We start from the raw sequence: 26,404 nt of genomic DNA on the forward strand, positions 1-26,404 counted from the left end.
CAGCTCCTTATTACGCGTTTTTGTGGTATTTCTTCGATTCCGGTACCGTCAGTCGCTGTTAAACATCACTGTTGGACGGGGTTTGATCGTTTATGGTCTGGGTAGCTTCAGGGTGCCCAGATCTGAGCTAAGGTGGTCCTTAAGCTCGTTTTTGGTTGATTAAACACCCGAATAAAGCTAGATCTAGATCCAAACGGTTCATACGAAATCACGAGGCTGCGGTGTCGGGTTCTAATATGTTGGGTCAGCTGAGATGAATGATTTCTTACCTTTTGTTGGTCTCATATAGTTGAATATAGTAGAGTAGAGAGTGTTTGACTTAAGTGTGTGTTTTTGATGGTGTAGGCTATGGTGTAGAATGGATGGAAATGGAAAAGATTAGGGTTTAAGGGGTATTTATACTCTTTTATTAAGCCCATGGACCTTAGGACAATCTTTCATTTTTAGTCTATAATTAATTAAAATCCACCATCCCTTTTATCTTATTATTTTCTTACTATCTCTACTAACTCAAATTAATTCCTCCAATAAAATTAATGTATTAACATTATTATAGGATATTTTGGGATGTTACACATTTGAATAACACTGTGCCACCCCCTTCATTTCATGCATGACAGGACTAGAATAAAGGTGGTCATGCCCACCCTTTGAAGGGTGGGTGAGCCCACATCCAATAAGTTTTTTTTTCTTTTTTTTTAAATTTCTTTTTTATATTAAATAAAATAAAAGGGTGGAGAATGATGAAGAATGATCAGTCACAGGGGTTGAGTAACGAGGCTGAATGATGGATAAAAAGCTGAGGTGACGCAGACTTGGTCTTAGCTTCTCCTATGCTCGGTCTTCTTCAATGTATTAAAGGTTTAATCGCTCAATAGCAAATGTGGTTAATCTTTATCTTCTTCAATTTCATCATGGTGTGATGCGTATCGTCGTCATATGATGCTCATCGTATTTAACAATAGCATAATTGTTTTGGAGTTTTCGGATGTTCTCTTATTCGGTATTATCTATTTTGATTTATTTCATCTGAGATATCGACAGAGGCTTATGGCACTATCCGTGTAACCCAACTGTGACATCCCGGTTCCTCATTTCGGTTAATAAAATAAAATATGAGTTATTATGAGTCAGGTTATGTTGGGTTAAGTAATATGGGTAATGGACAGAAGGGAGAAAGATCATGGGCTCAAGTCCAAAACCCATAATATATAAACCATTTCCTTTCCTTAATTCGTTCATTAACCCATTCAATACACCACCCAAAACACACACTTAAGCTCTCCCTCATCCTTTTCTTTCTCTAAATGAAACCAAGAGGGAAAACCGAGCATCGATCCGAGGTAATAACATTATGATATCATATGGATCCAAACCCGCTAGATCTAGTCGCGAAACGACGAGCCGACACCCTAAGCCGGTAAATTCACGTGGTCAGAATAGAATCAGGTGTAAACCGATCAAAAGATGAGCTTAGGATCACCCTAGCTCATATCTGGATCGAACGGGACGAAAAACGGTGAAAAACGGGGAAAACGAGTGAGATCTTGTTTTTTCGGCGAGATCCCGGTTTTCCGGCGATGACGGTGCCGGAAAGGCGGCACCGAAAAAAGGCGTACGAGGTTAAAGAGATTGTCAGAGAATATTCTGACATTATCTGACCTAACCCTAATTCGTATACGGAAGAATAACGAATTAACAACAATTTGGTATGATCATTCGTTAAGGCCAGTTTTTTATAAAGGCCAGTTCGTTATAGAGGCCAGTTCGTTATAAAGACAAATTCGTTAAGAAGTAACGAATGAACCTTATTCGTTAAGGGTGCAGAATAAAGAATTAGACTTAGACCCTAGCCAGGGGCTCTGGCCTTAGACCCTGCTAGGAGTTGCCGCCCCTAGAACCCCGCTGCCAGGGGCACTGCCCCCGGACCCCCGTTCGTTGAGGGTTATAATTAAACTTGAAACGTGATATGGGTAGTGATTGTAAATTTATACGTATAATTGTTATATAGTTAGTCGCGCATAGCTAAAGAAAGGAATAACCATTAACGGTGAACGTAACCGCATTCAGGTGAGTTTCTAGGCCCACTTCATTGTCATGTTTTCGGGGCTGTGTGCATACTCAATGTGAACGTTAATACACTTACCTTAAGTGGTAAGTGTATGCTATAATGATAGATGTGATAGTATGTATCAATGTTATGAATGAATGCTTGTCGGTGCGTGAACGATCTTCGGATATTGCACGTATCGACAGGGAAAGTAATATGTAGTATGCCTAGTATGAAATATGTATGTATGAAAGTACGTAATGAAACGAGTATGTACGGAAGTATGATTATATAAAGAAAGGTATATATGGTTATAACATGGATGAAAGGTATGGTTTAAGTAGGGAACATACCCTAACAATATATGTGACTGTAGGGAACAGACCCTAATAATATCTGCGAATGTAAGGAACATACCCTAATAATATCTGCGAATGTAGGGAACGAACCCTAATAATATCCGCGAATATAGGGAACATACCCTAATAATATCTGCGAAGGTTATAGGGCGGCATGCTCTTTAAAACGTGTATGTAAGAATGGAAGTAAGAATGGATATATGAAGTATGAAAAAGGAAAGATGACTGTATGTATCTTCAGATACTTATTTACGTAAGTATGTGAATGTAATGTATGTTTCCTAATTAACTAGAACTCACTCAGCGTAGCTGACTTTTTGTATGCACGCAGGTTAATAGATTGAGACAGCTGGTTTGAGAGGGACACATGGCAAGATTGAAGAGGCTGACATCTGAAGATTTGTCATGATGTTTTGGATACTATGTTTTATGTTATGTTTTTAAAAGACAAGTTATGGATGTTTGTAATGAATGGTAGACTTTTTATATTATTCCGCGAAAGTTTTAATTAACTCTGATATTTAGAACTGTGTTTATGAGTAAATCCAATGCTAAAGTAGGGCACCGGGAACGGGGTCTTGCACCAACTAAGCTAATCAATGCTGCAAAAGATAAGAGAGTGGGAGGTCATTCCCCATCTGGAAGTGCACACCCATTTATGAACATATATACAAAGGGCTAAAGAGAGAAGTCATTAGAGAACTACCAAATCCAATTACTTTGATCTGTTCGTACCATTGTTTGTTTGTTCAAATCTATTGATTATAAAGACCGGTTGATTATTTGTGTTGTTGAAGAACTCATAGTTTGTGTAAGTTTTTCTAGGGTTGGTGGTATTTTTGGTTTGGTTTTAATACTTTAATAAAGGTTTTCGATCGCTTTATCACTATTTCCGATTTCTTGTCTAAATCTCTATTTCTAACAAGTAGGGAATGTAGTATCGATGAATTTATAGTGGTTTTATTCTTGAAAACAACTGTAACAATAGTTGTTATTTGTCACATAAACATGTTAACTTTTGAAATGGGGTTACACTTTAAAAGACATATCATATCGTTGACAATGGTTGTTTGCAATCGCTTTTAGTTTCGCTAGTGATTTATGGCCGTCATTATGGTTTATTGGTGTTTATCCCTTGTAATTCTTTTATGTTTTATTATTATTAAAAAAGTCAGCCAATTTAGATAGAGAATTATATGTATTTTATGTTTATATAATTTTGAATGTGCACTTCAAAAATATTAAAAGATATATTCTTTTTCATCTATAAATATATGTTTCTCCATTGTGTAATAAAATAACTAACAACCAATACATTAATGTTTATGAATTTAAAGTGTCCAACAAGACATAAATATGGAAATATAACCAAGAAACAAACGATCTCAAAGGCCTTTCAAGCCACATGTCCTTGAACTCGAGTGTTTTCTAATATCTAGCGCTATTGTATGAACTATTGAATTCCATGGGCTCGGTAGAGGAGAATATACGGATTGAGGAAGCACATTGATAACAAGCTTCATGCCGCCCGTTTCACAATGCTTTCCGACATCACAAATATACCATTTTTTCCCGGGGTAGTCAAGGTCACCACATCATAAATGCTAGACAGAGCTACAATGGAAATAGAGATAGTACATTGTTGAAAATCCTTTCCATTGACTTTGTATACGTTATGATTCCCGATGGGGTATATAAATACTTCATTGATTCTACAATGTCGCTATCTAGTAAAAAACAATTAAATTCAGTTCCTAATCACCTACGCAAGCTAGGGTAAGTAGGGTGTCGAACCACGTAGAGTATGTGATCAATGTAACGTGCAATAGATTTCTAAACTTATGAAGTAACATATTGTTGTGTTGATCACACAAGCAAACAAATTTAGTTTTAATACTGATTAAACAAATAACAACTTTCAACAATTAAAAAAGACAAACCACACCCGGGATTTCAAGTAAGCAACTGAACAACAATCTCATGCAACTTAACAGATTAACTGTCATAGATCAATATAGACAGACTAACGGGCTAAACCTTAGGCATCAACAATCGCTAACACACGACACTGGTTATCAAACAGTACCTTTCAGTGTGACTCAACTAAGGCAATTGTATGCTTCATTGTATCTAACTGGTCAAACAATCCTATAAGCAATTATTATAGCAACCAACAAACTAATCGTTCTGATCGACATAAACCTAAACCGACTGAATGCACATCAATACTAAACATCAGTACTCATAGATTAATCAAAGACAGTTACAAATAATTCGTTCTAAATACATGAGAAATACTGAAAGTTACAAACTTTACATCCCCGGGTATGATTCGAAAAGACTAACTGAGCATTGTCATCGAGAGATCTTCAATTATGATGAGGAAGGCCATTATGATTGATCAAGATATGATTGGTAGCCATGGAATTCACCCAAAATCACCTAACAGCTTATGGAAGTCATCATAATGGTTTAGGGTTCGTAAAATAGAAGATATAGGTCAAAACCCATTTTTTCACGTTTTTTAAAGCCGATCGCATATCGCGATGGCCATATACACATGCCATCGCTTACCGCGACCAAAGATAACCTTATATTCATATTACACTCATCGAGAAACTCAAAATTCATATATTATGGGTCCCGTAACTCATTTTCTAGCCCAGGATATGCTCGTTTTACTTCTTGGTCGTGTTTTGTCAACCCATCTTGTTCAGTTTTAGCATCGGCTTATGATATCTCATCCATACTCTTTTCGAATCCTTGTAACATTTCCCAAGACTTCAAATCATGCTCTAGTCTTCCCAGGATATCATTCTATGCTCGTATGACCTGAAATACAAAAGCACGTATAAAGTCTCCAATTTAGCATATTCAACGATCAATGACCTGAAATATAAAAGCATGTATGAAGTAACAAAGCTCTAACAATATACTCAATAAAACTACATAATTGTCACACCCCAACCAAAGGTGGCAGAACATGCCGAGGTGCAACGGATTGCTCAAGAACTCGATGACACTATTAAAGCAATATTTACTTAACTTGTTTATTTCATTCAATAATCACAAATACAACCTGTTCACAATAAAATACAAATAATTATGTCCACACAACATTCATTAAAGTATCCTAAAGGTATGATCTAAGTGACGAGTCTTCAATCTTCACAAGCAATCAAATAGTAAACCTGCAACATACATAAAATAAATTTGATCAACATGAATGTTGGTGAGCAATACACTAGTTTTGACGTATGTATATAATGAGGCAAAAATCACAATTCATATGTGTAAATAGAATAATGCAACAACCATTATAAATGTAAAGCAAATAATTGTGGCTCCTTTCTATTTGGTAACAACCAAAATACTCGGAGAATGAGGATCCTTTCTACTTGGTAAAATACAAATAGAATGAGGATCCTTTCACAATAAAATACAAATAATTATGTCCACAAAACATTCGTTAAAGTATCCTAAAGGTATGATCTAAGTGACGAGTCTTCAATCTTCACAAGCAATCAAATAGTAAACCTGCAACATGCATAAAATAAATTTGATCAACATGAATGTTGGTGAGCAATACACTAGTTTTGACGTATGTATATAATGAGGCAAAAATCACAATTCATATGTGTAAATAGAATAATGCAACAACCATTATAAATGTAAAGCAAATAACTGTGGCTCCTTTCTATTTGGTAACAACCAAAATACTCGGAGAATGAGGATCCTTTCTACTTGGTAACAACCAACATACTTGGATAATGATGCCCTATGCTACTTGCACAAGGCTAAGTAGTTAGGCGAGCGTATGAGCATACTTATTGCGTTCCAACAACAACATAAAAATAAACACTTGTAACATCCCCAAAATTTTGGTCCAAATTTGGCAACTTAGTAAAGTTGAAGGATCAAAATTATTCTCTAAAATAAGTAATGAGAAAATTTAAATAAAGAAAATAAAATTAAATTGATAAGGAAATAAAAATATTCCATAAATGAAGTTATCTTATGGAATAAGGAAATTTCATCCCACATTGAAAGATGTAAGAAAGTGGAAGCATTCCACATGAGTTTAAATAAGGAAGTTAAAATCCATCCCACATGGAAAGTGGTAAAGATTTGGAAGCTCTTTATAAAGAGATAAAATTTCATAGTAATGTTCTTTTATGCCTAGCATGCACCCAGTGGTCCTAGTGGAGGGTGCGAAGCACCCGAAGCGCACGGGCACGGGCGATGGGCACAATGTGGCTCTTTGATGGCGCATTTCGCACGCTCGCATCGTCGCGAGCTGCTTGAGAGCCGCCTTAGTATTTTTGAAAAATGGTAAAAAAACCAAGATGTGACAAGTTACCAAAGATAAAGGATTGAAAAGGAAAATTTAAATCCAGTAGGAGATCGCGATACGCGATGAGCCCAGGACAAAGGTCATCGCGTATCGCGATGGACCTTGATTACTCATCATACACGTATCAGCTTGTGGTATGGCGGCGGTGAAAATGCGGCACCACAATACGCGACGGGATTTCCAAGACCCATCGCGTATCGCAATGGGTTGCGAGATCAGCCTATAAATAGGGGTTCATGGCACCTCATTTTCTCACACCAATTCACTTTCTCTCTCTAGAATTACTCTCTCTCTACCCCGGTTTTAGTGCCGACCTGACAATCATCACTTCGTAATCCGTGCCTTACATTGACGATACCTCGAAATGAGTGCCACCCGAAAATAACCCGACATTCTACCTCGAAGTACGTGCACAACACGACAACCACTATGTCACCTCGTTTTGCGTGCCACCCTCGAAATTCGTGCTAAGCTCTGAGGTTCCAACAGTTTAAGCTCTAGTATGAAATAAGGAGTAGAAGTGTTGCTCGTAGAAGCTTAGGTATATAACTTCAAATACCCTTGTAAGGTAGGAGTTCTGCCTAAGTCATTATTCTATTATCATTATATGGCTTAGACCATAGTCAAGGGTATAGCCCAAACCATGATCATAATTAAAAGCTATAAACATACAAAGGATTATAGTAATGCTTCTTCACAATTAAGAAACACAAATTTTATATTCATAAGGATATATAGTTTCTTCGCGATTAAGAAAAGTAACATTTTATATACAAGGAATATAGTTAATATTTTGTTTCTTCATGATTAAGAAACATAATATTTTACATACAAAGATAGCAATCAATGAATGTTTCTTCTTGAAGAAGAAACAGATTATAGATGTTTCTTCATGAAGAAGAAACTCAGCATATGATTAGTAAATAAACAGAAAGACTACAGGTCTAAATATTTTATTCAAACAAATGATCAATCAAGGTTTAAAGCTATCAAAACTAGACTAAAGGTCTATAGCTGGATCAAAAGACGATCCAGATATTTATATACCTATTTTATTATATGTCAATCAATCAATCATTCATTCATTCACAGTCAAGGTTTCAAACAAGATCACCATATCATTCAAAACAGACAATCACAGGTGAATACGTTCAAACCTTTTATAACGTGAATACGTTAACCTTTTCAGTCAATCAAAATATATTTATACTCGACAAGATGAACAGGTGTTTGTCTTAACGAGTCAGTCAATGATTTCATGACATTACATGATCTCTAAAACGTTATAATACAAAGTAGAGAATAAAATCAACTCAGACCGAATATGCATGTGTCTGGATCCAAACATAACTGTTAAGCCTAATCAGTCAAAGGCTAGGTAGCCGCAGGCTAAACGGTCATGACTAGTTCTCTGTACAGGGCCTCGTGGCTCGGAGAATACCGTTATGTGTATAGAGCAGTGGTACATATACCGGAAGTAGAAATGCTTCTGCTGAGATTGTCGAGAAAACTATGTTTGTATTGTAATGTCATTCAAATATTTTATAGAGTCATATGTGTTCACCAACATATAGCTGAAGTATTTTTCCCCACATTTCAGGGAGTTATAGACATTCATGGAGTTAGATGCTCGCAAGGTAATGATGGCTCAGTTTTAAATTATTAAAATATTGAAAAAATATTTAAACAAGATTTATAAATCAAACACCGGGTATTTATTATCCGAGAAGTTTTTTAAATAATTTAATATTTTATTCAACCAAAAGTCTTCCGCTAAAATAAATCGCAACTCTGATGTATTTATAAAACAGGTACCAACTTGTGGTCACATGCCTATGCCCTAAACCAAGGTGTGACAACACTCGTGCACATAATCAAATTAAGGCATAAACAAAGATCGAGCAAGTATTCGTACAAACACATAATGTTGAATTGTGGGTTTGATAATGAGGTCATAAAACAAGTAAGTTTGAATATGGTATGCATGCCACCCCCAAAAGTATAAAAGCATAAAAAGGGGGAGTGTGATTACTCACGTGAAACAAATAACTCGAAGGGTTGTTTGTGATACACTGGGATAATTAGTTCAACGAGTGAGGTCTAGATTAAAAGGGTTTCAGTTTAGAAGATGGTCTTGAAATAGTTTAAAGTAAAATAAAATGATAAGTTAAGTAATTAATCAAAGTTTGAGGTTTAAAATGTAAATACTTGAGAAATTAAAGTAACGGTTTTTGAAAAGTAAGTTTACTCAAAATCGAGTCTCAGTATTCTATTCATTAGATTTACTTATCCTATTTTAAGTTACTATGTGGGTATAAATGCAATATTGCAAGACCCTTTGTTATATAGATACCAAAACGGGATTTACAAGCGTTCGGATTAGTCGGTTCGGGTCTTGAATAATAAGTCAAGTCCGAGCCGACACTCCAAAGTGATAAATGTGTATGAGTTAACTCAATAAAATCAAAAGTAAACTTAACCAAGTTTGTAGTTCTATTGAGAAGAACCTTAACATGCATTAAGCGAGTGTTTGGTTTTATCGATCCAAACTTTTTATATAATCAAGTTGGAGCCGACATGCCAAGTATTTTGAGAAAACAAGTATCATTAGTTTTATAATATAGTTTTAAAGAAAAATGAGATTCGGTGGCCCAAAACACATCTAGTGTGTCTTAAGTGGATGAACCCGGTTTAGTTCGGTCTTAGTTCGGTCCTTGACTTGGTATAAGACCGAGGATGGATGCCACATACCCAAAACCATAGAACTTATTAAAATGAACTTAGAAATTATAATACACAAATCATACTTGTAACATATTAGTAAATCATTTTAAATATAAAGCATTTAAACAAGAATTCGGTTTTGGTTCGGCGCTTGACTCGGAATGAAACCGAAAATGGTAACCACATACCCAATACCATAGAACTTATTAAAATGAACTTAGTAATTATAATACACAAATCTTACTTGTAACATATTAGTAAATCATTTTAAATATAAAGCATTTAAACGAGAGTTCGGTTTTGGTTCGGCGTGACTCGGAATGAAACCGTAAATGGTGGCTACATAGCCAACACCATGGAACTTACAAAAATGAGTTTACAAACTAAAATAAACAAAAACTAAACAATATTAGTAAACATTAAACAAGTTATAAAGTTAGTCAAGGATTGCAATAATCCTCCATGTAGCCTTGCCTTATAAGCATTTCACCTCAACCGACCATGACCGGAGAAGTGAAAGCCGAAGGAAACAAGGGGTAAATATTATATATATATATTGTGATAACAATCTTTAAGTAACAAGAATTAGTTATAAACAAGGTTAGCATTAATGTGGAAGATGAATTAAGAACTTGAAGAAAGGATACTTGGATCTTAGATTGAGAGAGTTTTTAGAGAAGAAGAAGCAACCAAAAGAAGATGGAATGGTCTTGTTTATATAGGGAAAGAGTAAGGGTTTGGGTATAATGATTCTTTTAATAGTTTACATACAATTGGGTATGTTAAAAAGGTCAAACAATGCACAAAACAACAAGGAAAAACGAATTTGAGACTGTAGGTGTCAAACAATACCGACCATTATACATCAATGTTATTTAGTCAGAAACTAAGCAATTGACAAACAAAATTGACGAATTAGTTAAAACTAAGAGCTTTATTTAGCATTATCGACGATCACTGTGAAATCTATTATATTAACAATTTTTTTAAACTTGCTTGAAGGGTCCTTCGTAGATCTGCTGGTAATCACCCATGGATCAACGACGAACACTGAAAATCCATTGATGAAAGTAATTTTGCTAGTAGTGTGTACGATTTTCGATCAAGATTAATGATGGTTTGATGTACCTAATGTGTCTCCAACAAAAAAATCTTTTCCTATAGCCCATGCTTGGAAATTAAAATTCGAAGTTCAACCACTATCATCTCCGACGATTAACACCTTTCTAGAAGGTACAGGGCAGGGTGCGGATACTGGTTGTGGTGACCAAGGTAATACATCAATGACTAACTTCATTCCACCATTCTTACAATGTGTTCCGAAACAACAAATGTACCATTTCTTTCCAGGGGTAGTAAACGTTATAACATCATATCCACTTGCCAATGTTTGATTGCCAATTGAAGCGACACATTGTTGAAGACCGTTTGCATCAACTTTGAACACATTGTGTTTTACGACCGGGTACTTGAATACTGGAAACAAAAAAATCGTTAGTTCATATTAATGCGGGGCAATAATGTATCATATATATAATAGAACTAGATCCAATAAGGGTGTTAGTGTTAATTATTCGGTTTTGCCACACCCACATTTTTCTACTAACATAGTTTAACCGCGAGCCGTGTGACATACCAGGGTCTAGCTCATTTGTTATACCAAACATCCAATTCAAAATATTCAAAATATTATTTAGGTCTCATTCAAACACGAGAGAAAAAAACCACACCATGCTAAATATAAAGTTTTGCGGAAGCGTAAAGTGAATGGTTTAAAATAATCCACATGCTCAAACATACACAACCCATCAAATGTAAATAATGTGAAATAAAAGTTCATGCGACAACTGTGACTCCTGACATATGCAATGCAACCCGCTCCTAAGCACATCTAACAACCTGGGCAAGCATAAATACTCAAGGGTCAACGCGAGGTTGGTGAGTTCATAAGTTATAGTAAAAAGTAGTATGTATAGTTTATTCTATATACATAGCATAATAATGTATGTGTAATTATATATAGCACTTTTCAAAAATACCAGGGTAGCTAACCCATTTACAAGCAACTAGACGTTTGAACCGAAGCTGACTGTATATATGCCTTCTTACCAGGTATATCACCAACACTAGCATATAAAAGTTAGGTAAATATAACACCCGTTTTACGACATCACAGCTGTGCTAGCGCGACTAGCCCGGGTGGGGTTTGTCAAATACAGTAGTACTACTCCATATAACCCCGCGATCCCATCCTATCGGTTCAAGGTAATGTAAGGACTTTAATTGATATAAGGGCATCTAGTATAAACTTGTGGTATATAAGAAACTACATAAATCCAAAACAAGTCGCTGCGTTTTCCTCCAGAAAACCAGTATGTAAGTATATCCATGTTTTCTCCCCGAAAACAAGTATAAGCAAATGTTGTGTTTTCAATCCAGAAAACATGTAAGGAAAAGTTTTGTGTTTTCAATCTAGAAAAGAAGTATACGAATATTGTTGTGTTTTCAATCCAGAAAACAATGATAAGTGTTTTGTGTTTTAAATCCAGAAAACAAGTATACGAAAATAGTTTTGTGTTTTCAATCCAGTAAACAAGTAAGGAAAATGCATGAACTCACCTAGTGTCCTTGTAATAGACTTTTCTCAAAACCAAAAGGATTCACTTGACTCACTAACCGTTACCTAGTACAAATGTTTAAGTTATGAGAATGTGTTCAACAACACATGACTCTAAGATCCACATATGGACTCACACACAACCACAAACTTGAACCGATGAATCGTTGGTGATAATAAGTAATTTCAAATTTACCAAAAAGTCCTAACATATATCCACACATCATATCATGGCAAAGCAACCAAATATTCATCATTCAACTTAACTTATGATCATTCAGTTCAAGAGACAGATTCTAGCATGTACAAACTGATTTTATTCACTATACATAACCTAGAGATAAATTCTACAAAATTTTAACTGTAGAATATATGAATTAGGTTTCTTAAACAATTTTTTTTATCATGTTTACAAAGCTTACAATAATTCAATTATTGCAGATAGGCACAAACAGTTCAGCAGATTACACAACAAAATTTATTGACTTGGCTAAGCCAAACTACTAATCCAAATCAAGCAAGGTCAATTGGGTTAGAATACTAACTCAAAATTTGATGTTACAGAAGTGGAACCAACCAATCTGTACTTGTCATAAAAGATTTATGATGTCGGTAAGACAAACCAGAATTCGACTCACTGCATCAGCTTTGACACATGTTTTTGTAAAATCACAATAACTATTCAAATCTCGTCTAAAAGTTACAAAATTTTCATTTCTGGAAACTGGACTCAGAATACTATATACTACAATAAAAAATCGATCAATAATAATCGTTTAACATTATGTGATAGACCAATCAATAAACGAGAATGAATCTGTCAGCAAACTGTTATCATCAAAACTCAAACCCTAACATGTTTATGTCACCCCTAGGGTTTTAATACATCAATTACCTTAATAATAATCAATATTACAGAGATTGAACATCTTGGGTTTCATAACAACTCATCAAAAACATTAAATCAGTGCATAAAATTACCAACTAGCATAAGGAATGATAAGAATCAATCAAAGACAGCACCAATTGCAAGAATTAAGGTTGAACTAAAGATGAATTAGGTTTTGTTGCTTTAAATCATGAGAGAGGGAGGGATAGATGATGTCGATGGCTTGTTGGGGGACTAGGGCTGGGTTTTTTAATAATATTATATTAATCAATAATTACAAGAATAGTCCCTTTGTGAGAAAGTTTTGGTACAAACGAACCTTAATAACATCGAACCGGATTATAATGAATCATTATGACTAACATAATAACATAAGTCTATAAAACAAAGCCTTGTTATTTCGTAAAATATTATTATTGTAAAAGCCGAAATCCTATAAGTTATGCACAATTGATCGAAATTTCACACAACAAGCACATAATTATTTTGTCACACCCTAACCTAAGGCGGAAATGTCAGGGCGTGAGCTGGTTATTCACAGCTCTCAAGGTACTATCATGCAATATTTAAAATTATAATATCTATTAAATTAAATTCCAATAAAATCCAAAGATTCTCAAGTACAAAATCTATAATTCAAATAATTAAAACGAAACAAATATATCAAAATTCATAATCTTTTTTACTCTCTCTAGCATGCAATCCTAAGTTTTTCTTCCGAACCAACTAGAATTCATCAAATCATACGATAACCTGAATATGCGTTAAAAATACAATAGATTTTGTCAACACGAGGTTGAGTGAGTAGCACACCAGATTTGGTGTATATATAATAATAAATAAAAATGCAACAATGTGAAATGAGATAGGAAATTTAACAAACAAGCAAGTAATGAGCTGTCAATAAGCACGATGCCAGATAAACTGGATGATAGCTATTACGACGGTCGTATGATCATACTGTTTTGAGATTATGTTGGACCTCTCCAAATGCGATTCAAATAGAACATATAAGCATATAACACATAAGGTATAAATCGTTAAACACACGTGACAAACAGTTGCAATTTGCGTATTAAATAATAAAAAATATATAGTGACGCATGTGTCCCCTAAACAGTAAAAATGAATGTGATACTCACGTGATCGAATGAACAAAATATAAATGAGGATGATGCGAGAAAGATGAAATCCTTCGGGATTTACCGTCATTAATTCCTAATTAAATAATATAATATTATGAGTTAATTAGATTAACACGACTAATAAATTTAGGATTTCGAGGTTATTTGAGTTAAGTTTGGGATTATAATATTATTGATTGATCGAATGGATTTCTATTGTTATTATTACAAATCATCATTATTATTATCATTTTAAAAAAATTATAACTTATAGTTATTCGAATAAATACAACAAAAATATTTAAATAATTAATTATACATATAATATGTATATAAATACTTACTTTCAATTGTTACGAATATATTTTACAAGTTTAATAAAAATCGGATTCGTTATCGGCTTTATCTAAAATAAATACATAACCCTTTATATATTATATAAATAACAAGTAACCGTACCCGCGCGTTGTGGCGGGCCGAGTTTTAGATCTCCACGTTGCGGTGAGGGCATGAAGATGTGAAAAAAGAGTTCGATTTAAATGTAATGAAAAAACAACTTATCACAAATTCAAGTTAATCGAAACCCAAAAAAGAATGCAACACGTTTCTATAATTACTTTGTAAGCACCCTCCGATGACACAATTCCTTTCTTACTAATCGTGCAAGTAAATCATACAGGGCCATACCATAGTTACAATATCTCATCTCTCATATTTCTTCAGATCTTGTTGTAATCTTTTGGGAATTCTAAGCATGAGCCATTCAAATCATGGAAACTTTAGGGATAGATCAGCGCCTCCATTTTCACTCTTTTCAACACTGCACATAATAATATAAATAGTGTGGAAGTTAGATGGCTGGTCAACCCGTTTGACAACGTAATTCGGTATTAGTAAAAATTTTAAACGGTTCGATTTCATTTTACATGATTCCTGCATTTGTTTAAAAGGCAAAAGACATTGTGTAGAATACGATGATGGGATTCATTTGAACAATACTTATAAGTCCACGCCCACACTGTTAAACCGTCATCAACGCAAACCATGCCATGATCAAGTCTTCAAATAAAAGAAAATGACATTCTAGTCTAGAATTTGAAAAAGTGTGAGACTGAATTACTAAGAAGCATAAAAGAGGTCTCAAGTCAAAAGCAAACCTAAAAATGTTGAGCTTGAATTACTAAGAGGAAACAAAGAGGTCTCAACTTAAACCAAATGTTGCTAGAAAGAACAGAAGGCCGGTAAATTAATCAAAAGAAATTAAAAGATAAATAATGGACAATTTTCACTGGCACGGTAACACTTGCAAATCAAATAAATTAAAAGGTAAATAATAAATAAACCCCCCCCCCCCAAATTTAAACAATAAGTTAAAGAAGTCGTTGAGGTAGACTGTAGACGTACCAATGTCATGCCATGGAGTAGCAGATGGCGATAGTGATGTACGTGTCCTGCAAAAAATTTTGAAATAAATAACCATCCAAATCAGAAGGGTATACAAATTTATGCAACAAAATCAACCTAATTCAATCTAAATAAAACTATTCAAGTGAAGCCACCAAAAGTCTCGGTAACTGTCAACGGATCAAAGTTATACATGAAATGGGTCAAACCTTCTAAATCAATCTAGTCAACAAATAAATTTATAATAAATCTATATATGTTCAGCGAAAATTAGACCAGATTGACCCAAGCTAACGGGTTTTAATCTTACTCGTTTAGTTGACCGACCCGTTATCTGTTTGGTTAAAACTGTAAGTGTGCAACAAAATATGTAGAAAAAACATGTAACTACAAAGGAAAATGTCAATTCTTGAGAACATAAAAAATGCAGACAGTTCAGGTTGTTACATGATAAGTGTAAACCAATTGCTTCAAATTGTTTGAAACCATTGTAAAATAAAGTAAAAAATAATGAAATTAATGGCTGTAAGACATCAACCTGGAACCTTAACAAATTCCCAATCTTAGTAATTAAAAAAATTATTTCACTAATTGGAGATCCCTAAGATCATTCCCTTTTGAAAACCATGTGAAAAAGAAAATGAGAACACGTTCCTAAGATCTTTGCCTTAACTAATCAGGACCATGAAAAAATTATTAAGAAAATTGTTATTTTCCAATAAATTGTATAAATAATTGTATACAAACCGATCTTAATATGAAAAGGTCCATGATCCGTCTGTGCATGCTTCTAAAATCTCCAGCAAGATTATCTTTAATCTACACAAAAAAGCATTTAATATATTATTGTTAATTACTACATTATGAAGTTGAAGACCAATGAAGTTTTATTAAAATAAAATACACCTGACCTGCATATAGATATATGAATCCCTGTGGAGTGTAGAACCTCTTTTTCACATATTCACTAAAATGTTGAACCCAAACGTTGTTCTAGTATCGAAATTTACGTGGCGTTATAACATAAGCAACCACCCCAACAACTACCTTAGGAGAAAATGTGTCAAGAAATCCAATCGAATCATGTAAAATCAGTAGATCACCATATAAAAATAAGGCAAGAACTAACCTTGAGGAGTTGTGCACCATTGTCGATGTAGAAGCCTAATTGGATTAAAATTCAATTTTGATTTTGGATGAAGGATCAACATTGAATCTGCAATACTGTTGGATCAGAGATCAGTTTTTAATAGATATCGTTTATCAGAAAGCAGATGTACCTTTTAAAGCTGATGCAATTCATTTTGATGGAATACGTACATTTGGTTCGAATAGACGAAGATAAAATCAATCAATCAATCAATCATGCCCAGTAAAATCCCACCGACAGCAAAGCTATAAGTAGGGTCTGGGGAGGGTGGGATGTAGGCACACCGTACCTCTATCCAAAAGAATAAAGAGGTGGCTTCCAGAGAGACCCTCGGCTCTAAGAACATGCGTATGAAGCAAAATAAAGGAAAATAAAGCAAAATAAAGGAAATCAAATTTTAACAGTTATATAAAAACTACTACTAATTATAATAATATTAATATTAATATTAATATTATTATATAATATTAATAATAAGATCACAGTTTAACAGCTATATAAAAGCTAATAATAATAATAATAATAATAATAATATATGCAAGGGAAATACCATTATGGTATGTGGACTAAATAAGTTAAGTCTAAGCCCTAAGGTATTCAATTCTCTCTAAAAATCCTTAACTTTAATTCTACTTCTCCACGAATTCCAATCCTCAACCATGTCCTCGGAGAGGTTTAGGTCTATCAAATCATGCCTAATCCTCTCATCCCAAGTCAATTTCGGTCGTCCTCTACCCCTCCTCCCCTCTATAGTAATGTTTTCTACGGATCTAACAGGATTCGTCGTCTGTCTTCTCTTTACATGTCCAAACCATCTCAATCTCCACTCTCTTATCTTGTCTGCTATGTTCGCCACCCCTAATCTCTCGCGAAACACAACGTTTCTTATTCGGTCTAGCCTTGTGTGCCCACACATCCAACGTAGCATTCTCATTTCTGCTACCTCCATCTTCCGCACTTGTGCCTTTTTGATGGCCCAACAATCTGTTCCATATAGCATTGCAGGTCTAACTGCCACCCTATAGAATTTTCCCTTTAGTTTAGTCGGGAAACTCTTGTCGCACAATATACCTGTGGCTGCTTTCCATCTACACCATCCTACCTGAACTCGGTGGGTCACATCACTGTCTAATTCCCCATCGCTCTGTACAAAAGATCCTAAATACTTGAACTTCGTTGCGTCGACAATCCTGAACAAAAAAAAATCCAAATCAGAATCAACTACACAAAGCAACCAAAATGTAAACAGTAACTGGATAAGTCGTTAGAACCCTAGCCTTTGTTGAAATCTTCGTTTCCACCAAAATTATGTGTTTGTAACGGCATGTTGAATGTATCTATATCCCTCATCACTGTTGATCAGGTCGGTTGCCAGACAGACGAACCCTTGATCAAAACCCTAGCCGTATAGCATCTACAAAATATGAAAACTACAACAAAAAGAATCAATCAAATGCATAACCCAATCGTCAAGAGATGAAGCCTGGCGATTACCTGCAACAATCATACACACGATCTGACGGAAAGATGAATTCGATATCGGGATGAGAAATTAGGGTTCATGGAGTCTAGTAAACAAAGCAGTGTAGTTGTATTCTGGAATGGAAGCGACTCTCTCTCTCTAGCACCTTCTGTATCCATGGTCTGATGAAACAAATTGTGGTGGGTATTGTTGACACGTGACCACACACAAAATACAAACAACGTGGCAACATTATGCTTCAAAGTTGTACTAACTGTTTAAATACTTGTATGGTGTTGCTACAGTAAATTCTGTGAGTATAAGGCTGAATGCCTTTTGGTTATAATATAAATATATATACATAAAACATGTTCATAAATAGTTTGCAAGGAGACGTAATGACAAGAATACGTTAGTTTAGGAGTGTTGATTAAATAAAATGACGCTTTATTTATTGTTAATATTAATATAATAATCATCTAACCTTTTTTTTTTTAAAATAAAAAAAATAAAACGGAATGGCTACTATATATATATATATTATGAATACAGATTTCTATCGTATTAATATTGTAAATAATAAATGATAACTAATAAATAATAGTATGATCTTTTTATAAAATACTATATTTTTAATACGTTAATCAACAAGATGATATAGAATATACATTTTAGCTAAAAACTCTTTTCTAATATTAAAACTTTTCTTAATTGTAATAATCTAATACACACACATGGTTTTTGAAATGATTCGGAAAACGAATAGTTTGTAAGTCGTTTTTTTGTAAATACAAATTAATTATTAACTTTTATTAAATTTATAATATTATTAGGTAATTAATATGTCTGTGTGTATATATATATATGTATGTATGTATATGTAAATTTTAAAAGGTTTAAACCAAAAAAAGGAACAAAACGGGCTAGGGGGATTCGAACCCGCACCCCTGCCATTCAAGTCTTAACACACAAGCACCAGCCAACTGTGCTACCAAGCCAGTTGGTATAAGACCGAAAAAGAATTATTAAATATAATAACTGTTAAAACCCCCAAACTGATAATAAACCCTAAAATCAAAATTGATTAATCCGTTACTATAGTATAATTAATGTTAGGGTTATTTATACTAGATTAAAAACGTACTCTAATCATATAACAATTACCAGTTTGAGTTACAGATCGATGGTGAACGGCGGGTTGTGGATCTGGTTATAATATAATTATCTTACAAATTTGCACAAAGGCCCCTGAACTTTAGGTAAGGATTCATATTAGATTAAATCCAAATTTTAGGGTGTAATTTGTATATAAATGAAAGTTATTTTGATAAAATAACTAAGTATAATAAACAATACAAAAATTTTTATGCATCGATAAATGCGATGCTTTGTTGATTAAATTTTACCCGAAAACGAAAACAGATCGGTTATTGGTATTTAATATAATATAAGAAAACCTGAGTTGTTACAGTCTCCCCTACTTTAAGGAATTTCGTCATGAAATTAGAGAATACTATAACAACACCATTAAATTTTGAGGAAAGGAGAGAATTTTTTTTAATATAATTTAAAAATTAATCATAACACAGAACTTTGAATAATCAAAATAACGCTTCAAATGAAAATTCGATAAGGGAACTTATATATAGGATGTACCAGCGGCGTATCCACCATGTCCTTATCTTTTTTACATTTGTACCATTATCCCATCTACTTTCGATTCAAGAGTATGACACACAATTACACAAATTATGAATTCTATGCGAGGACTTCAATAATTATGTAGGCCTCCATAATTACTTACGTCGTCGGATGTTCCACATAACTCGTCTCATCGTGTGAGTTACAAAACTTTAGAAAAACACGATTTTGAGAAAACAAGAGTTTTAATATATTTTGGTTATAAATAGAAGGTACTCATTGTGTAAAATATTGCTACAAATGAATTGAATCCTTGAGTTGATTTAATAAAATATTAAACTTTCTAAAACTTCTTTTGACAAAGGTTATAAATCTTGGAAGTTTGAAAAGGAAAGGATTCCTCAGGGTTGGGAGTGAAACGAGTTGGGATAAATGAGGACAATAGACAACACTAGGAGTACGGTAAGATATATTTTATTGTATTGGAATAATTACTTAAAATGAATAAATTATTAGAATTGACGTTGTTTAAATCCAAAAATCAAATAAGGATTTGTACGATTGAGAAAAATAAAATATGTTTAGTTAAGGAGATAGCTCCCGTGATCTCTAAAATATACAATCAATTTCCAAAACATAAATACAATCAATTTAATCTTGTTAATAAATTTTTCACTAATAAATTCAAAAAATTTACTCTTACTCATTCTCATAACAACAACAATAACAAACGGAAGTTTAAATATCAACTATATGTTGTTAATCAAATTAACAATCAATCTCAACAAAATCTCAACGTCTTGAAAAAAAACCTTACATCAAAATTCACTCGTTATGCTTCACTTGCCATTATCACCATTCAATTCAATCCTCATATCGTTTTGTACCTAATGCAAAGCTTGCGTTAATATGTACCGAATGGATCCATATTAGATTAAAACTAAATTTTAGGGTGTAATTTGTATATAAATAAAAGTTATTTTGATAAAATAACTAAGTATAATAAACAATAATAAAATATATATGCCTCGATAAATGCGATGCTTTGTTGATTAAATTTTACCCGAAAACGAAAACGGGTCGGTTATTGGGAGTTAATATAATATAAGAAAACCCGAGTTGTTACACATTTAACGTGTTATTTCACATAGATTATATTATAAACATATACTTGATGTATTATTGTAAATAATAACTTAAAGCAGGTTAAGCGAGCATAATGTACTAAATCACGTAACACATAAAATCATCTTGCACATAATAATTATATCCGAGTTATTTAAACATATCAGATTCGACATTAATCACCAACGCGTACTGACAGACTCATGTTTGTGACTCGTTTTTAACTCATGTAAATGTTATGCATGACGTGTAAAATAGAAGAGCTAGGGTTAATGGAGTTAACCTGAAAATGCAGGGTGTCACATTATCCCATTGTTGAAAGAATTTTCCAGAAAATTGATAGGTGCCACTAAATAAATAAGTAGACTCCCTGTCTATGTGTATGATCAAAATGAAATTAATTAGACTTTCCTTCTATATGTATGATCAAAATGAATAGAGTAAACAACTAGTCTATATGTATTGTAACATCGTGAAAGTTTCATATCAAAAATGCCAAGTTTCAAAAGTTAAAGGACAAAAATACCAAAATCTAAACTTTAAGGTTAAAAATGAAAATCTGTCTCCTTGACCCATAGCGATCATGACGGGTTAGAATACAATCCCATCGCGTATCTCGAAGGGACTGTTTAGAAAACCCAAGAAATGGGTAGATGGCGATACGCGATCACCAAAACACCAACGTTATCGCGTATCGCGATGACGTGGTCTGACAGGCCAAGACACGTGTCGCCATGTGTCACCACGTGGCATAGCGTCTGCCACGTGGCAAACCTAGGAGTTACGGTCCATGGCTACGTTGCGATACACAACGAGCAGATCAAGGGGCCATCGCGTATCGCGATGGGACCCCTGATCAGCCTATAAAAAGAGGCTATGGGCTATCTCACTTCTCAACCCAAATCCACAGTCACTTTCTCTCTCTAAAATATACTCTCTCCCTCACGACCTCGAAGTTTCGTGCCACTAAACCATAAATACAGAAGTACCGACGATGTTATATAAAAGTACAAAATCATCCCGAGACGTACCGACGATCCGCCTCGAAAAGCGTGCCAACAAGTGTCGTAGAGATTGGAGTGCATTGTTTTACGTGCAAAGGGAGGGTTGATCAAGAAGTTCAAGAAAACGAAATGGCGTGGAATTGCTACTCGAATGTGTAGGGTTTCTATAAGCCAACCAAGGTAGGGATAATGCCCGAATAAAATAATAATAAATTATTGAAAGGCTTAAAACCCTAAGTCGAGGATATACTCGATATCTCGATAAATAACAAAAAGAAATCATAACAAAGAAAAGAAAAGAAAGAAAAGTGATTATAATATAATTCCTTGTTATAAATATTATTTAAGTTTAATATAATTGTTCTTAGGTAATAAGTAAAAAGAAAAGTATATGTTTCTTAAAGAAGAAGAAACATAAGGTTTTAAAGAAAAAGTAAAATAAGTTAAACTAGAGGTTTATCATATATATAGAAAAGAAAAGTAAATAAGTTAAAAGAAAAACGTTTAACTTATAAAAGAAAAGATACTTTTAAACTAAAGGTTTAAAGTAAAGGAAATAATGATTTGAACTAAAGGTTTATAAAGAAAATATAATCGAGGTAAAGATTATACAAAGAGACTAGAGGTCTTAAGCCGGATGGTATATCCGACTAACAAAAAGTTATACTCGTACTATAGGTGCGATATAGCAAAGAAAAGGGAAAGACCCCCAGACAGTATATTGAAGCTGATCCAAAAGAAAAAGGTGAATGCGCCCCAACTTTATAAACTTGTTTAATCGAGTCAAAAATTAAATGAAAATAATTACATGGGACTACGTGTCTCTAAAACGTTATAAACAAAAGTAATCGCTAGCATTCAGGCTGCCGTGTACGTTTGTTTGGATCATTACATATGTGATAAAAAGTCGGTGGGCACACCGCACCACACTTGGTCATGAACTCCGCCATGATGGGTCGGACCTAAGTTACATCCGAGTGAGACTGACCATGTGTATACGTATGGTACCTAAGTAATGTCGAACGCTGCGATGTTTGCCAGGGTGTCTTGTGTGATACTTAGTTTATAATTGTGTTTGTTTTAAAGCTTGATTATTCCTAAGCCACGATTGGCCGGACCTAAGTTGTGTCTCGAGGTGTAATCAAGTAAAAGAAAATATTTTAGCGTCAGCATATTCACCAGCATGTGTAGCTGACGTATTTTTAAACATTTTGCAGGTAATCAAGAATAGTTGCTTGGGATGCCGAAGTGCTTAAGATATCTGATGGCTTGGATTATTTTGTTAAATATTATGAAATGGTGGTTTAATATAAACTACTGATTTTTTGTATAAACAGGTAATACATTAAACGAGTATTTTATAATCCCGTCTTTTGTAATGTAAATATTACATTTTAAATCCACATAAATATAAGACTTCCGCTTTTAATACCCTAACTCTGATTTATTTACAAATGTAGTATCAACATTCGTGTCGCACTCTCAGGCTGTGGTCTGGGGTGTGACATGTATGATCAATATACATTAAGTAGACATCACGTTTATAGATTAGTGTCGCTAACGTTTAGGCATAGTTTCCAATTTAAAAAAAACAATAAAAAATAAAATTATTCTCGGTTATCACAGGTTTCAAATAGTTAAAAATGAAACGAATCTGGTTAAAACTTTGTTGAATTACACGTTCTGTATATGAATCGAATTTTGGCTGAAACTGACTTTGGATTTTGGTTTTAGGAACCCGAATTATGTTCGTACCAGATACGTCTAATATCAATTCATGGCTATTTAAGTAATAACATTTAGCCCAAAGAAATTACATGTTTGGCCAATCTTATTTAGCCCAACTCAATCCAATAACAAATATTGGTTTTAATAATTTTTTTTGAAGAAAATATTTAAAAAAATATAAAACATTATATGGCTGAAAACCTAACGGAATTGGACTTCGGTTTTCGGTCGGTTTTGAACTTTCTGAATCCATTTGGTTTTCTAGTTTCAGGTGTAAAATATTTTAAACCGAGTAAACTAAAAATTGAACCAACAAAATACCCAATTTAAAACATGCCACACTTTCTCCTAAAACATGTTTTATGTGATGTTTGATATAATGTATCGATCAACGATAATGATTTTACGTACTAAATTTGTCTCCAACGACGAACTCATTCCCTTGGGCCCAAGACTGGTAGTCGAAGTTGAGAGTCCAGCCATATATATTTGTCTCCAACAATGAAGTCGGTAGGTGAAATAGAAGTAGCTAGCTTGAGTTTCTAGCAGACCGATGAATATAGCGATGGCTAACTTTTTGTTATTGTTTCAAGTTTTACTCCTCCTTAACCAACTGAGCTACACGGCGGGACGGCTAACTTGTTGTTAGTCACTATTGTAGATGGTTTGTGTGTCTCCATTTGTTCTAGCAAGCAAAGACGTAGTCTTAATTCTGTGTTTGTAGTACATTGTTTCACAAACGAACACAATAACGTACACTTTGATCTTGCCATGATTAATATAAATCTGAAAATATTATTAAGGTAGACATAGAAGCATACAACTGTGAATTGGTTAATTTTGTACATGCTTTGGCATATGACCACCCTTTTAACCATTTTAAGTTAGGAACATACCTCAATGCAGTTTATATAAATTAAATGCAGTTTATATAAATTAATATATATATATATATATATATATATATATATATATATATATATATACTAGTTTCTAACTTATCGATCCAATATTTTCTAGAAAATGACATCGGATATTGAAATCTGTTGATCATTTTTTATTAACCTTTTTTCAAGATTCACTCAAAAATCCCATAAATCAAATAATGGTAACAAATTGTGGTGTTTCTTTGCTCGTATTAAACCACCTCACAATGTTACATTCGTTCATACCATATTAGTTAAACATCGATGTAAGGCCCCGTTACCGGTGCCTCACATTGGACGTTGGATTTACTCATAAACGCAGTTCTTTATACCAGAGTTAATTAAAACTTTACGCGGAACATAAAAATTTCATAAACATCTCATATAAAATCATAAACATGTTTTAAAACATCCTTCTTGTCTTTCAAATCAAAACATAACTTATAAAATATAACAGGTCTTCAAATGTCAGACTCTTATTCTTCTGCCATGTGTCCCCGCTCAAGCCAGCTGTCTCATTCTACTCACCTGCGTGCATACTAAAAGTTCTTATTCTTCAAATAGGACCCTCACATTCGTATAAACTCACACCAACCTTTGTATTCATCTATAATACAGTCTATAACTTCTTATTTGTTATTATTATATCGGTCCGGCCAACTCGCCGTTGATCGTCTTTCTGGAATCATTACAGGTAATGGTTATACGTTTTTGATTCGTTTTTAGCCAATTAACGAAACCCCTAACAAAGATTAAGCAAACATGGAACCAAATGAACGAATTGAAATCTAGGGTTTCATGATGTAGAAGATGAACTTGTATTATAGTATATGAGTATTTGTTTCTGTATTATAACAAAATTAACAATCTAATCTAGTGGCTAACTCCTGTTAGCGTGGGAAGAAATACCTGGGTTCAAACCTTGTTCAACCCGTTTTTCCTTTTCATTTTTATGTTAAATCATTTTTTTCCCTTTATATACTAACCAAACTAAAATATATAAAAAATATATAAATCAAATAAAATTGTTAAAAACTAAATAAAACCTTTTATGTGATTGTCTCAAATCATATTTTAGCATTTGCATCCCAAAAACCAAGCTTTTTACAAATCCAACTTTCGTTTCTGTTAAGTTTTTCGTTAGAAACCCAATCAATATTATATTAAAAACTATTATTTTCTTTAAACTTTATAATACACTAACATAATTATTTTCAAGCTAAAACTCCGTTAAAGATCCATAATTTATGATCGTTATATAATTCAAACTCGTCAAGTCTTATTTAAACTCGTAATGTAAACTAATATTAGATTAATAATACATTAATAAATTCGTTAAAATTAGTTAATGTATAAAATCATATTATAATACCCAACCCCATAATAAAGTGTACATACAACAATTCAAAATCCCGACAACCCGAGTTATCTACTATTTATAAGTCGTTAGTTAATATTAATTTCGTGCTTTTAATTCTAGTTCATGACGTACAATTCCTTCGGTTTCATTTACGCACTTTCGGTTTAATTTCAAGTTTGTCTTCAACTTCAAGGTGAGTTTCTCACACCCCCTTTTTAACGCTTTTACATATTTTGGGGGTAGCATATATATCCTATTCAAATTACAATTTCGTTTATTCATTATTTACAAACTACAATTCGCTACATGGACTTGTGTGTTTACTTGTTATTTGCTCAAAATTACTTGCACATGGAATTACTTCAATATAGTATGATCATACGCCCCCCCCCCTTTGCGCTCAATACATTTGTTGTTATGAGTGGAAAAAGGGCCTCATTATCCGAGTACGTTGGTGCACAATCCCAACTGGAAAGGACCTTACTTG

The 26,404-nt window shown here is 33.6% G+C and overlaps 1 pseudogene; it reads right to left on the reverse strand.

Moving 5' to 3' along the window:
* Positions 1–3,794: 3,794 nt before the first annotated feature.
* LOC143637382 (blue copper protein-like) lies at positions 3,795–24,404 on the reverse strand (annotated as a pseudogene).
* Positions 24,405–26,404: the final 2,000 nt, after the last annotated feature.

The sequence above is a fragment of the Bidens hawaiensis genome, unplaced genomic scaffold (genome assembly GCF_021521415.1).
Source record: "Bidens hawaiensis isolate Kalapana, Puna unplaced genomic scaffold, B.hawaiensis_p1.1 tig00000636_1, whole genome shotgun sequence".
In the NCBI taxonomy this organism is placed as follows: domain Eukaryota; kingdom Viridiplantae; phylum Streptophyta; class Magnoliopsida; order Asterales; family Asteraceae; genus Bidens; species Bidens hawaiensis.